Genomic DNA, 11,170 nt, shown 5'->3' with positions numbered 1-11,170 from the left:
GATGTGAAAGTGATCCGGACCATCTAGCAGCAAGGACGCCCTTTCTGTCCAGGTTGCTAAACATCCAGTGATCTCAGGCTCTGATGAAGGGAAAAACATATATATTAGCTTGATCATGGGGGCCGTGTGGCCCATCTGCGTGGACCCTCCCATGATATATGTATTTGATCCCAACCGCCCATCTGTGGAGATCATTTTGTGATGTGAACCCACCAATCTGATCAGGTCAGCCGCTGGCAATCGTCCAGCCTGCCTGCAGGCCTGGACGTAAGAAAACACAAATATCAGTTTTGATTCAAACGTAGGCGGGCCACACTCACGTGGACCCCACCTTACATATACGTGTTACGTCCACACCATCCATGGGGGAACAGTCCAGATCTAGAACCCTAGTGGCCCGCACCGTAGCAGTAGCAGAATCAATGGTCGTGCTTTTGAAATGCCTGGGCCCACCGTGCTGTATGTGTATCCCATTCATGTGGCTCACCTAGTGGATGGGACCCACTATGATGTGCGTGTCCCACATCTACACCATCCATCTTTCGATCTACCTTGATCGTGAGGTCCGCACAACACCCGTTGGGCAGAAATCTGCCCAGCAGCAGGTCTGCCGTGACGCATGGGTCTTACCCATTCCACCCATACCGGCCCACCTGGACAGGTTCTGATGAACTGTCCCCAGATGGGACCCACCATGATATGTATGTCATCCTGACTGTCCATCCAATTTCCCATGCCATTTTAGGCCATGGGCCTGAGAATGGGATAGATCCAAATCTCAGTTGATCCACACCGTGAGAAACAGTCGGGATTGATGTCTGCCATTTAGCATTTTTATTTTTATTTTATTTTTTTACCCACTATGAATTTTGCTTGAAGCCTAGCTAGGGGCTATGAGGCCCACCTTGCGCATGTGTTTCAACAAGGTTGTCCAGTTGAGGGACGGCCAATAGGCCCAGCCGCTGGTGGGCTGGACGTTTTGTAGTAGGCCCCATCTTGCTGTGAGTTATTTTCTCACTGGGCCCCACCTCTGATTTATACGTTTTATATCTAAACCGTCCGTCCATTTCCTCTGGTGGACCACCATGTTTGTATGTGTTGCATCCCACAGTCCATCTGGACGGTGGAAATCTTGTAGGTGGGGGCTGCTGTGTACGTCTGCAGGTTCTGAGAACTAATGTGATGTGTGTGTTCTGAGCACACCGTCCATTTGCTAGTGGGGCCCTGACCGTGATGTATATGATATATCCTAACCGTACATCTGTCTGGACATAGACCCCACACCAGCCATATGCTATTGTTTAATGTCAGTAGGTTAGGTGGGCCCTGACTGTGATGTATGTTGTATATCCAACAGTTCACCTAAGTGGGCATCAAATGATGTGTATCTTATATCCACACCGTCCAGCTCTCTGGACGGCGGAATCCACTGTGATGTTTATGCCGTTCATCGGTGTGTGGCCCACGTAATAACCCACACACACGATATAGTGTTTTATCCATGCTGTACGTGGGAACCTTGATGCATCTGGACGTTACTATATATATAATTCTATATCTGTGTAGTGGGTGGGCCCCACGTGGATAGCCCACCATGATGCATGCTATAATCACCACCGTCCACTGTCTGGGACGGTGGGACCCACCTCTTTCTCTAAATACAGCCTTGGGGCCCAAGTGATGTATACGCGTCACCCACACTGTCCATTGTGTGGACGTGGGGCCCACACTCGATGTATGTACTGTATACTTACAGCGGACCACCATAAGGTATCTGTTCCATCCAACCGTCCATCTGGACATTTTGCTAGGTCAGGTCTTTTGCATCCTAGTGCACAAGAAACGATATTCTTCCCATTTCAACAGTTATTTCGAGTCGAGCATCCTGATAGATCGATAGCAGGTTTGAAAAATAAGCACATCAGTGACTGGAAAGTGTTCATTTGGTGGGCCCCCATCAGGGATCATCTATGGTGATAACGTGCCATGAATTGGATGTAATCAACATACCATGTGGGCCCCGCAAGTCTTTTGACTTTTACTAATTTTTAGAGGAAAAAAAAATTGATGAGGCCATTTTTGTAATTTACTCAAGAAGCGTCTTCCATCCATGGGTCCCACGTGGGGGTTGCCATGATGTATGTATTTTATGTCCACACCATCCATCTGTCGATCCCACTTTGATGGATGTGATCCATCCACACCGCCCGACCATGATCGATGGGCCCACTGACCATGTTATCGCAGGGCCCACCATGATGTATGTGTTTCATTTATGCGGCCCATGTGATGTGGCCCACTTGATGTTTATGAGGCTTGTTGGTGTGTGCCATTGATACGGCTCACTTGATGTACATGAGGCCCGTTAGTGCGGCCCACTCATATGGCCCATGGTAATTGTATAAGGCCCTTGTATGAGGCCATGGGCCCACGATACATTTGGCTCTATGTGGGCCACTCCTTGGGAGCAATGTTGGTTGAATGTCCACATTGATAAGTAATGATGGTTGGATGTCCACATTATGACCTTCCCTTAGGCCTTGTTAGGTCCATTTCGTGACCAATTTGTTGATTCTGCTTATCGATTGATTCCGATTATTGTGACTGATTGCCGATTCCGATCGACGTGACCAATTTATCGATTCTGATTATCGATTGATTTCGATTATCGTGACCGATTTGCTGATTCTGATTATCGATTGATTTCGATTATCGTGACCGATTGTCGATTTCGATCGTCGTGACCGATTTGTCGATTTTGATTATCGATTGATTCCGATTGTCGTGACTGATTGCCCATTCCGATCGACGTGACCAATTTATCGATTCTGATTATTGATTGATTCTGATTGTCGTGACCGATTCCCGATTCCGATCGACGTGACCAATTTGTCGATTCTGATTATCGATTGATTTCGATTGTCATAACCGATTTGCCCATTCTGATTATCGATTGATTCCGATTGTCGTGACTGATTGCCGATTCCGATCGACGTAACCGATTTGTCGATTCTGATTATCGATAGATTCCGATTGTCGTGACCGATTTGCCGATTCTGATTATCGATTGATTCTGATTGTCGTGACCAATTGTTGATTTCGATCGATGTGACCGATTTGTCAATTCTGATTAACGATTGATTCCGATTGTCGACTCTGATCGACGTGACCTATTTGTCGATTCTGATTATCGATTGATTCCAATTGTCAAGAGCGATTGTCAATTTTAATTGATGTGACCGATTTGCCGATTCTGATTATCGATTGATTCCGATTGTCGTGACTGATTACCGATTCCGATTGACATGGTCGATTGCCGATTCTAATTGTCGTGGCCGATTGTCGATGCCGGTTACTGATACCGATTATGAGTATATGACAGCATAGCATCACAATACATGGCCATACGCATCATCTGCATGTTTGTTATGAGAGGTGGTTGACCATTGCATATGTCATTAGGCATATTGTTATGAGACTCCCTGATAGGCGGAGATTGTCCACGGTGTACGCAGGATTGATGCATGACTGGATTGTATGACTCATGCATCTTGCATTGTGTGTTGTGATTATTGTACGCCCTAGCGACATCAGGGTTGTAGCCTCCATAGGTATTTCGTGGATGACCAAATGGGACACCAAAAATATGTTCTACATGGGGTGCTATAGATATCCCTGGGTGAAAGTCCCTAAACCCTCTTCGTTCCAAAGGTTGCTCCAACGTCTAGACCGAGTGGATGCATGAGCGCATGAGGGCCGTATACCGTTAGGCCGCGTCTCCCACTGTATCGTACTCGGTTGGAAGGGGGTACGGCCTTACCTGTCTGAGAGGAGGGGGCAATGCTAGGCTAAGTCTGACCAGCTCGAGGAATGGGTCCGCTATTGACGAGCTGGGCCTGATATTGGCAGGCGGATAGTGAGGTCTCTTCCACTCACCTTGTTACGCGCGATGGGGCGGCAATCTGGTTTAGAGTGTAATAGACCCCGGTGATTTTCCAAAGAGGAACCGTACTGATATGTGGACTTATTGAGTAGGAGTTGCATACTCATACATTCATTTCATTCACTATCCACTCAGGCTGGTGGTGTGCAAATAATTGTTGTGTACCTTCGCATGGCTAGGATTTTGGTTGGGCGCGCGACTAACCTGAGATCAGGAGTCTACCACATTGGGTCTGACTATCTAAATTTAGGTATGGGACTGGTTTGGATAGAAGCCCTTTGTGATAAACCCCATAGCTTGCGATACTACGTATTACCATCTCGACTTCACAGTTCAGCTTGGTCATTTCATTCGCATCGGATATTGCATTGCACCCTAAATACATAGTATTTAGCTTACTGCCTCCGCATTGCATAGCTGATTTACATTCCTTCATCAATATATGATATTGGTTTATTATATTTTTGCATCACATAGCCTGGATAAGGCTTATGGTATTTATGGGTCTATTAGCATGTCTTCGCATTACTCTGATATCGCATTATTTATGAACTTGCTAGTGTTTCGGGTATTGTATGATTTATGGGCTTGTTAGTTTTTTCTCTCACTCTGATTACTCTGATATTGGTTACTAGGCACTTACCTTGTGCACACACTTTCACCACCCACTAAGCTTTCTATAAGCTTATGCACGATAGCTGTGTGCAGGTGGCGTTAGGTTGCCGCAGTGTTGAGCTTGGAGCGTGTATTGGACTTCTGGAGCTTTGATTTTAACATATGTATTTTCCCTTTCAGCATTGTATTCAAAAGTTTATAGTAGCGGATATGTGATGATGATGTTGTTCTTGTGATTTGGGTATACTTATGGTTATGCTTCTTATGAGACAAATGCACGTTGGAAAATTCTCCTTGTAGGATCCCAGGATTGGAATCCGGCGCGTGCGCACTGGGAGCTGAGAATGGGGTACCACGGAGGCTGTCGGCACCGAATTCGGCGATCGGAAATTTTGTGAGCCCGGTTTTTGAGTTTGGGGCGTGACATTAGTGTTCAGGTAGGGAATCCAGAATTTGTTCTATAGTATGTTGCAGAGTCATCATTATGTGCGTAATCTCTGAAAGACAAGCTTTACAGTTGTCAAGTCGTTTCATCATGTGAGATTGTCCATCTAGACGATGTTGTGCAATATCTTATTCTGTGAAAGCCTTATTGATATTGATGGAGTCGGGGCTGTAAACATGATTTCCCTTCCCTGAGGTTTGATTGGTTGGACACCCACAAAACACATTGTCAATGATATTCAATTTGCAAATGTCTTTGTAGTTGAACCAAGCACAAGGGTGCGGGGAATCATTTGCAGAAGGCAGCCTAATCTGTCGGGAAAGCTTGGACATAAGACACAGGAATGAAAGGGTAGTGACGTACTCCTCTGTAGTCACACGAATTAACTGTTGTAGAAGAAGAGTTGGTAGACACACTTAAGTACCTTGATCAACATCATACAGGATATTGAGAATGTATGGAGAAAGCTTATTGCCAGAAACTTCACAGGGGTAGACATTTGTGTTGAAGATACTGTGAAGTATTTTATAGACGGGATCGAGGTGCTTAACATGAAGAACGTTCTTTGCATTTCTGGGTATTGTAGCATAGTTACATAATGCTCAAGTAACTTCTCCCCATACTCCAAGACTGTTCATATTCCGTTTAATTACAGGTATCCCAGTGACTTCGACCCCTACCAGATGACTTATCAATCCAGGGGTGATGTGCTCAGTCTGATTTATAATAGCGACTAAAATGAGTGGGGGATTATTCTCAACATTGTAGATTAAGTTCAGAAATTGATGTACAAAATCATACTGAAATTCCCCTCCAAAATTCATGATATTGCCCCACCCAATCAGTTCCAAGAGATTGATGATCCCAAAGGGTTCAACGCACTTACTATGAACAACTCGTTCTGCCATGATTTCTAAGTCTGAAAATGAAGATGAGGTAGTTGCATTTTCCTTACCTTTCTTGTGCTCAGTTGAGGCACTTTGTAAGAGAACCAGACCCTTGTCTTTAGGCATTGCTGCTTTGAATGAAAGGAGACTCAGATTCTAGATATAGACAACTAACCAAGAGAAGGAAAAATGCTTTGGAAGATGAAACACCAAAATGAGATGGAGAACGAAGACAAGTGAAACCCTTTTCCCGCTTGCCCGACTTTTATTGAGTGGTAAACTTCAATATCACCGAACATGGTTTCAATGATATCGATATACCCCAATCGATGTTATCAATGATGAGTTCGAGATCAGACCAATCAACCCGATGTTTCAGATTCTCGAGGGGTCATCGATGGGATCAATTCTATGCCGATGATATCGACGATTTGTTCGATTCAATGATTCATTTATTGAGAGAAAGGATGGGACAAGTTATCTCCAATCTTCGATAATCTTACATACATGCATATCTTTAAATATTTTCATGTCAGCTTCAGTATACATGTCAAAATTTGTCCAAAAGTTGTATCATCCAAATTTATAAACATCAGAATGTTTACACATAAAAAAATAAAAATAAAAAAAATTGAGGTGTAGAGACCTCAGATATATCATGAGAATCATCAAAATTGCATCATTTCAACAGCCATCCAGATCTAGATGCATGACCTGGATATACTTTTCAGGCTCAATTGTTGCTAAGCATATGGATCAACCTTTCCAATGTCATTAATGACATAACAGTGATCACTAGTGCGAAGACCTTCCACAATTGATTTTCCTGATAGATCCAGAATCTTGCACTTTTGTTTGTCAAAGGTAACCATATGTCTGTTGTCACATATTTGAGAGATGCTTAAAAGATTATGAGCCAATCCTTTTATGCAAAAAGCATTATCCTTTTTTAGCAGTTTCATTCCTTTTATGGTTCTACATCCTATTATCTTAGCAGTGCTTCCATCTTCATAGGTGACTATCCCATCATCAAGATTTGCGTAATTTGTGAGGAGAGATTTGTCACCTGTGACATGTCTAGAGCACCTGTTATCCAAGTACCACTTAGCATCATTGCCTATTATATGATTTGAGTGAGCAACAAGGCAATTATTCTTCTCTTTCACTTCCCATTTTGTGACAGGATTTCTTACTATGGTAGTTTTTGCTTCATTCATCAAGTTGGATAAATGAATCATGTTTCCTTGTTTCACCAATTTACTAGTTTTTTTATTTAATTCAGCCACTTGATTTAATAACTCCTTCATTCTAGGTGGTGATGGATGTGTATTACTTCTAGCCATATTCCTAGGTGGACTCCTGACATTTTCCATTGTTCTACTGGTTGGTCTGTATTTACCAGTATGATCTTGACCAAAATTGAGTTGAGTCCTCCTAGGAGATATGCATTCAAATTTATAATGGCCAGAATCTCCACATGAATGACAAATAAGAGTTGTTTTTGTTTTAGTTCCTAATGCAGCTGAATTTTCCATTGGTGCTGCATTTCTAGATTTTGTTTTGAACTTGTCATATCCTAAACCACTCTTGTCTTTTCTAAGTCTTCCCATTCCTAAGAGTTTTTCTAATTTTTCACTACTCTGGGAGAATTTGTAACTTAGTTCAACTGACTTCCTGGATTATTCTGCATCAAACCTAACTGTGTGATTTTCATTCTTTAAATGCTCAATTTCTTCTTCTAATAGATCAATCTGTTTAGTAAGTTTTAATAATTCAGATTTTAGAGACTGATTGATCCTTTCCAACTTATCATTTTCAGAGTGGTATTGTTGTAGATCATTTATCAAGTGTGTATTCATTTCCAATGTTTTGTGTAGATCTTTTTACAGTAATTTATTTTTATTTTCATTCATCCCAAGTCTTTTAAGGATATTGATGTTTTGTATATAAAGTTGATTATCCTACAGTTTATCCTTTTCTTCTTCTTCTTTCTCTGTTTCCTCATCATCAGATGGAAATGATTCAGTGGCTTGAGGTTCTTCAATTTTCTCACTTTCTATGGGAATGATGGAGGCTGTAGAGACCATAAGAATTTTCAGGGATTTTCGGTCTCCATCACTCTCTGAGTCACTACATTCAGAATTTGACTCTTAAGTATCATCCCATGTGGCTGCCATTGCCTTCCCTTTGGTTTTCCTATTTGGGCATTCAGTGGACAGATATCCAAACTTTCAATGGCTATAGCATTAAGGTTCTTTAGACTTTTTACCAGTTTTACCTGTAAAATGTTTGTTGTCCAACCATCTTCCTTTAAATGGACGGCAACGATTTTTATGAAAGAATTTTCTGAACCGTTGAGCCAACAAAGCCACTTCATCATCTTCATTCTCCCTTTCACTTTCATCTTCCTCATTTAAAGTATTCTTTGAAGTTTTAAGGACAATATTTTTGGTTTTAGGAGTTTACTTGAATTGTAGTTCAAATGTTTATAGGGAACCTACAAGTTCTTCTACTTTCATCTCATCCATGTTTCTATATTCTTCATTAGTTGTGACTTTAGTATTGAATCGTTCCGGTTATGATCTTAGTATTTTCCTACAGATTTTTGGGACTGAAACTTTTTCTTCTAATCCACCCATGGAGTTACAAATGATATTTAGTATTGTGAAAAACTCCATGAAGGTCTCATGCTCTTCCATTCTGAGACTTTCAAACTGTAATGTTAGGAGTTACAGTTCAGATCTTTTCACTGTACTGGTTCTCTCGTGGGTTGTTTCCAACAAATCCCATGCTTCTTTAGTTGTTCCACACATACTAATTTGAATGAAGACTTCTTGGGAAAAAGCACAGTAGATAGCATTCATTTCTTTAGCTTGAGAGGTTTGTTTTTCTTTATCGAATGCTTTACACATTTCTTTGGATTTCGTTTTGGTGATAGTTGTGCCATTTTCAAGTACTATTTGTTCGGTTGGGGGCACATATCCTCTTTCAACAATATCCCAAACATCATGATCCAAAGATCTCAGAAAGTAATGCATTCTAGCCTTCCAGTATGCATAATTGGATCCATCAAATACTAGAGGTCTAGTTACCGATGAGCCCTCTCCTTTGGCCATATTACTAACTTCAGTTAAGATCACTCTCTAGGCGGTGAAGCCCTTAAGAGAGACCCGCTTTGATACCAATTGAAATTGCGGTAATGAGTGCTTAAGTCAAAGTAGGAATATGCCAAGATGTCCTAGAGTGGGGTGAACAGGACTTTTTAATATTTTATGATAATTTAAAACCTATCAACCCTATCTTAAATAAATATGCAAGTATTAAGATTTCTTCAAAATAACTCTAATGGCTTTCAAGCCAAATAGATGATCCAATCACAAAACTATTCAAAAGATAAACAAGATGCATAACATAGTTCATGATGGATGTAACTGTGTATGAGGTGTGAATCTACTTAGTTCCAGAAAAACATGTGCATATGTAATATGAAAACAATCAGAGAAATCACACAAGCAGTAGAAGTAAATTGCAATCACAAATATAGTCATTTTTATAGTGGTTCGATTACGTGTCTACTCCACTTCTGGTGGACGCACTCAACCCTTGAGTGTATCGAATCTCACTAACGGAGGTTTCAAATCAGGTTCACCTCAAACCAGTACAACCTACGCTAGGTTGACTCTAACGTGTCTACACGACACAAGTTTATGCTCCCATGAGCAAGGGTCAACACATAGCACCCATCTTTAGACCACACAGGCCAAGGATCCACACAAGGAACTTACCAGTTTATGCTCCCATGAGCAAGGGTCAACACAAAGCACCCAGGTTTTAAACCACACAGGTCAAGGACCTACACAACGACCTAATAGTTTATGCTTTCCAAAGAGCAAGGGTCAACATAAAGCCACCCCACGTACACTCTTGTCGGAGGCCTTCTCTGAGGACTTAAAAGGGGTGAGAAGCACCTTTGACCCAATCCTACAAAAGGAATGATCACAAGGGTTCTCTAGACTCTAACGACTTACAGATAAGTAGATGAGCCCCATTATAGCACGTTGATGAAGATCTCCTCCTTCGACAACGAAGAATCTTTGGCTCCCTTAAACCACAACTCAGATGATGTACTAATGTGAGGTAACGGGTTGGGTCAAGGTTAAGATGGAATTCTACTCTATTAAATTTTTTCTTATGAAGGAGACAGAGTGATTCCTATCATCTATGTATTCAAGGCATCCCAGCTTAATGATTTGCCATTAAAATGGTAGTTGCAGGATCCTTGAATGAGGAAGTTCATTCCCTAATCCACTCTATTGAATATCAATTATGAGGGTGGATTGGAGGTTGAACTTTCATGAGAGAAAAAGGCTTAGGGTATAAGATCTGGGTTTAAACACTCAAAAGCACTCTCTATTTTCTCTATAAAAAAACAATCAAAGGCAAGCTCTCATTAAATAAGCAAAAAGTTCCAACGGATATAAAACAGTCATATTTTTTATAGAGTTCGATTTCATTGAGCTGGGTTCGATATCATCGAGCGTATACTCTCAATAGCATCGACTGGTCGCTCGATGATATGAACTCAAACTGTCAAATGCTTTTGAACCTTTTTGCCAACTGGTCGAGGAGATCGAACATGTTTCGATGTCATCGGATTTCGAACTCCGATTTCATTGAAACGAGGTTCAATTCCTCGACATGTGAAAATGAGAGAGCTGGTGCCTTTGAAACTAATCAGGTATATGATATGATCGAGGATCCTTCGATATCATCGGAATTTGAATATCGATAGTATTGATGACGGTGTCGATTCATCGATAATTTTAAGGAATTTCCCTATAAGCTTGCTAGACAGTTTATGTCCTATTTCGATGACATCAACCACGGATCAATATGATTGATATTTGAATATCGATTTTATCAACTGATCCTCGATACAAAAAATATTTTACCTGAAAACTTGCTGGATAGTTTAGTGTCCTAATCCAATATCATTGAAGGTCTATCGATATCATCGAGATTTGAATTTTGAGGATATCGAAGCTCTCTTCAATATATCAAGAATCACATGATTTGCCTTAGCAGTATATTGGACACAACTGACCAGATGTCGATTTTATCGAGTCGACTCGATGGACTTGAGATTCAAAATTCGATGATATCGAACAGTCCATTAATTCAATGGTAATTCAATCCAGAGCTCTTTATGGTTGTTTGACATCTAAAGTCATCATTTCGATTATATCGAGTGAGTTTCGAGGACATCGATAACATGGTTCG

This window comes from Magnolia sinica, chromosome 19 (assembly GCF_029962835.1).
Source record: "Magnolia sinica isolate HGM2019 chromosome 19, MsV1, whole genome shotgun sequence".
Taxonomy (NCBI): domain Eukaryota; kingdom Viridiplantae; phylum Streptophyta; class Magnoliopsida; order Magnoliales; family Magnoliaceae; genus Magnolia; species Magnolia sinica.
Note: the sequence above shows the minus strand (reverse complement) of the source record.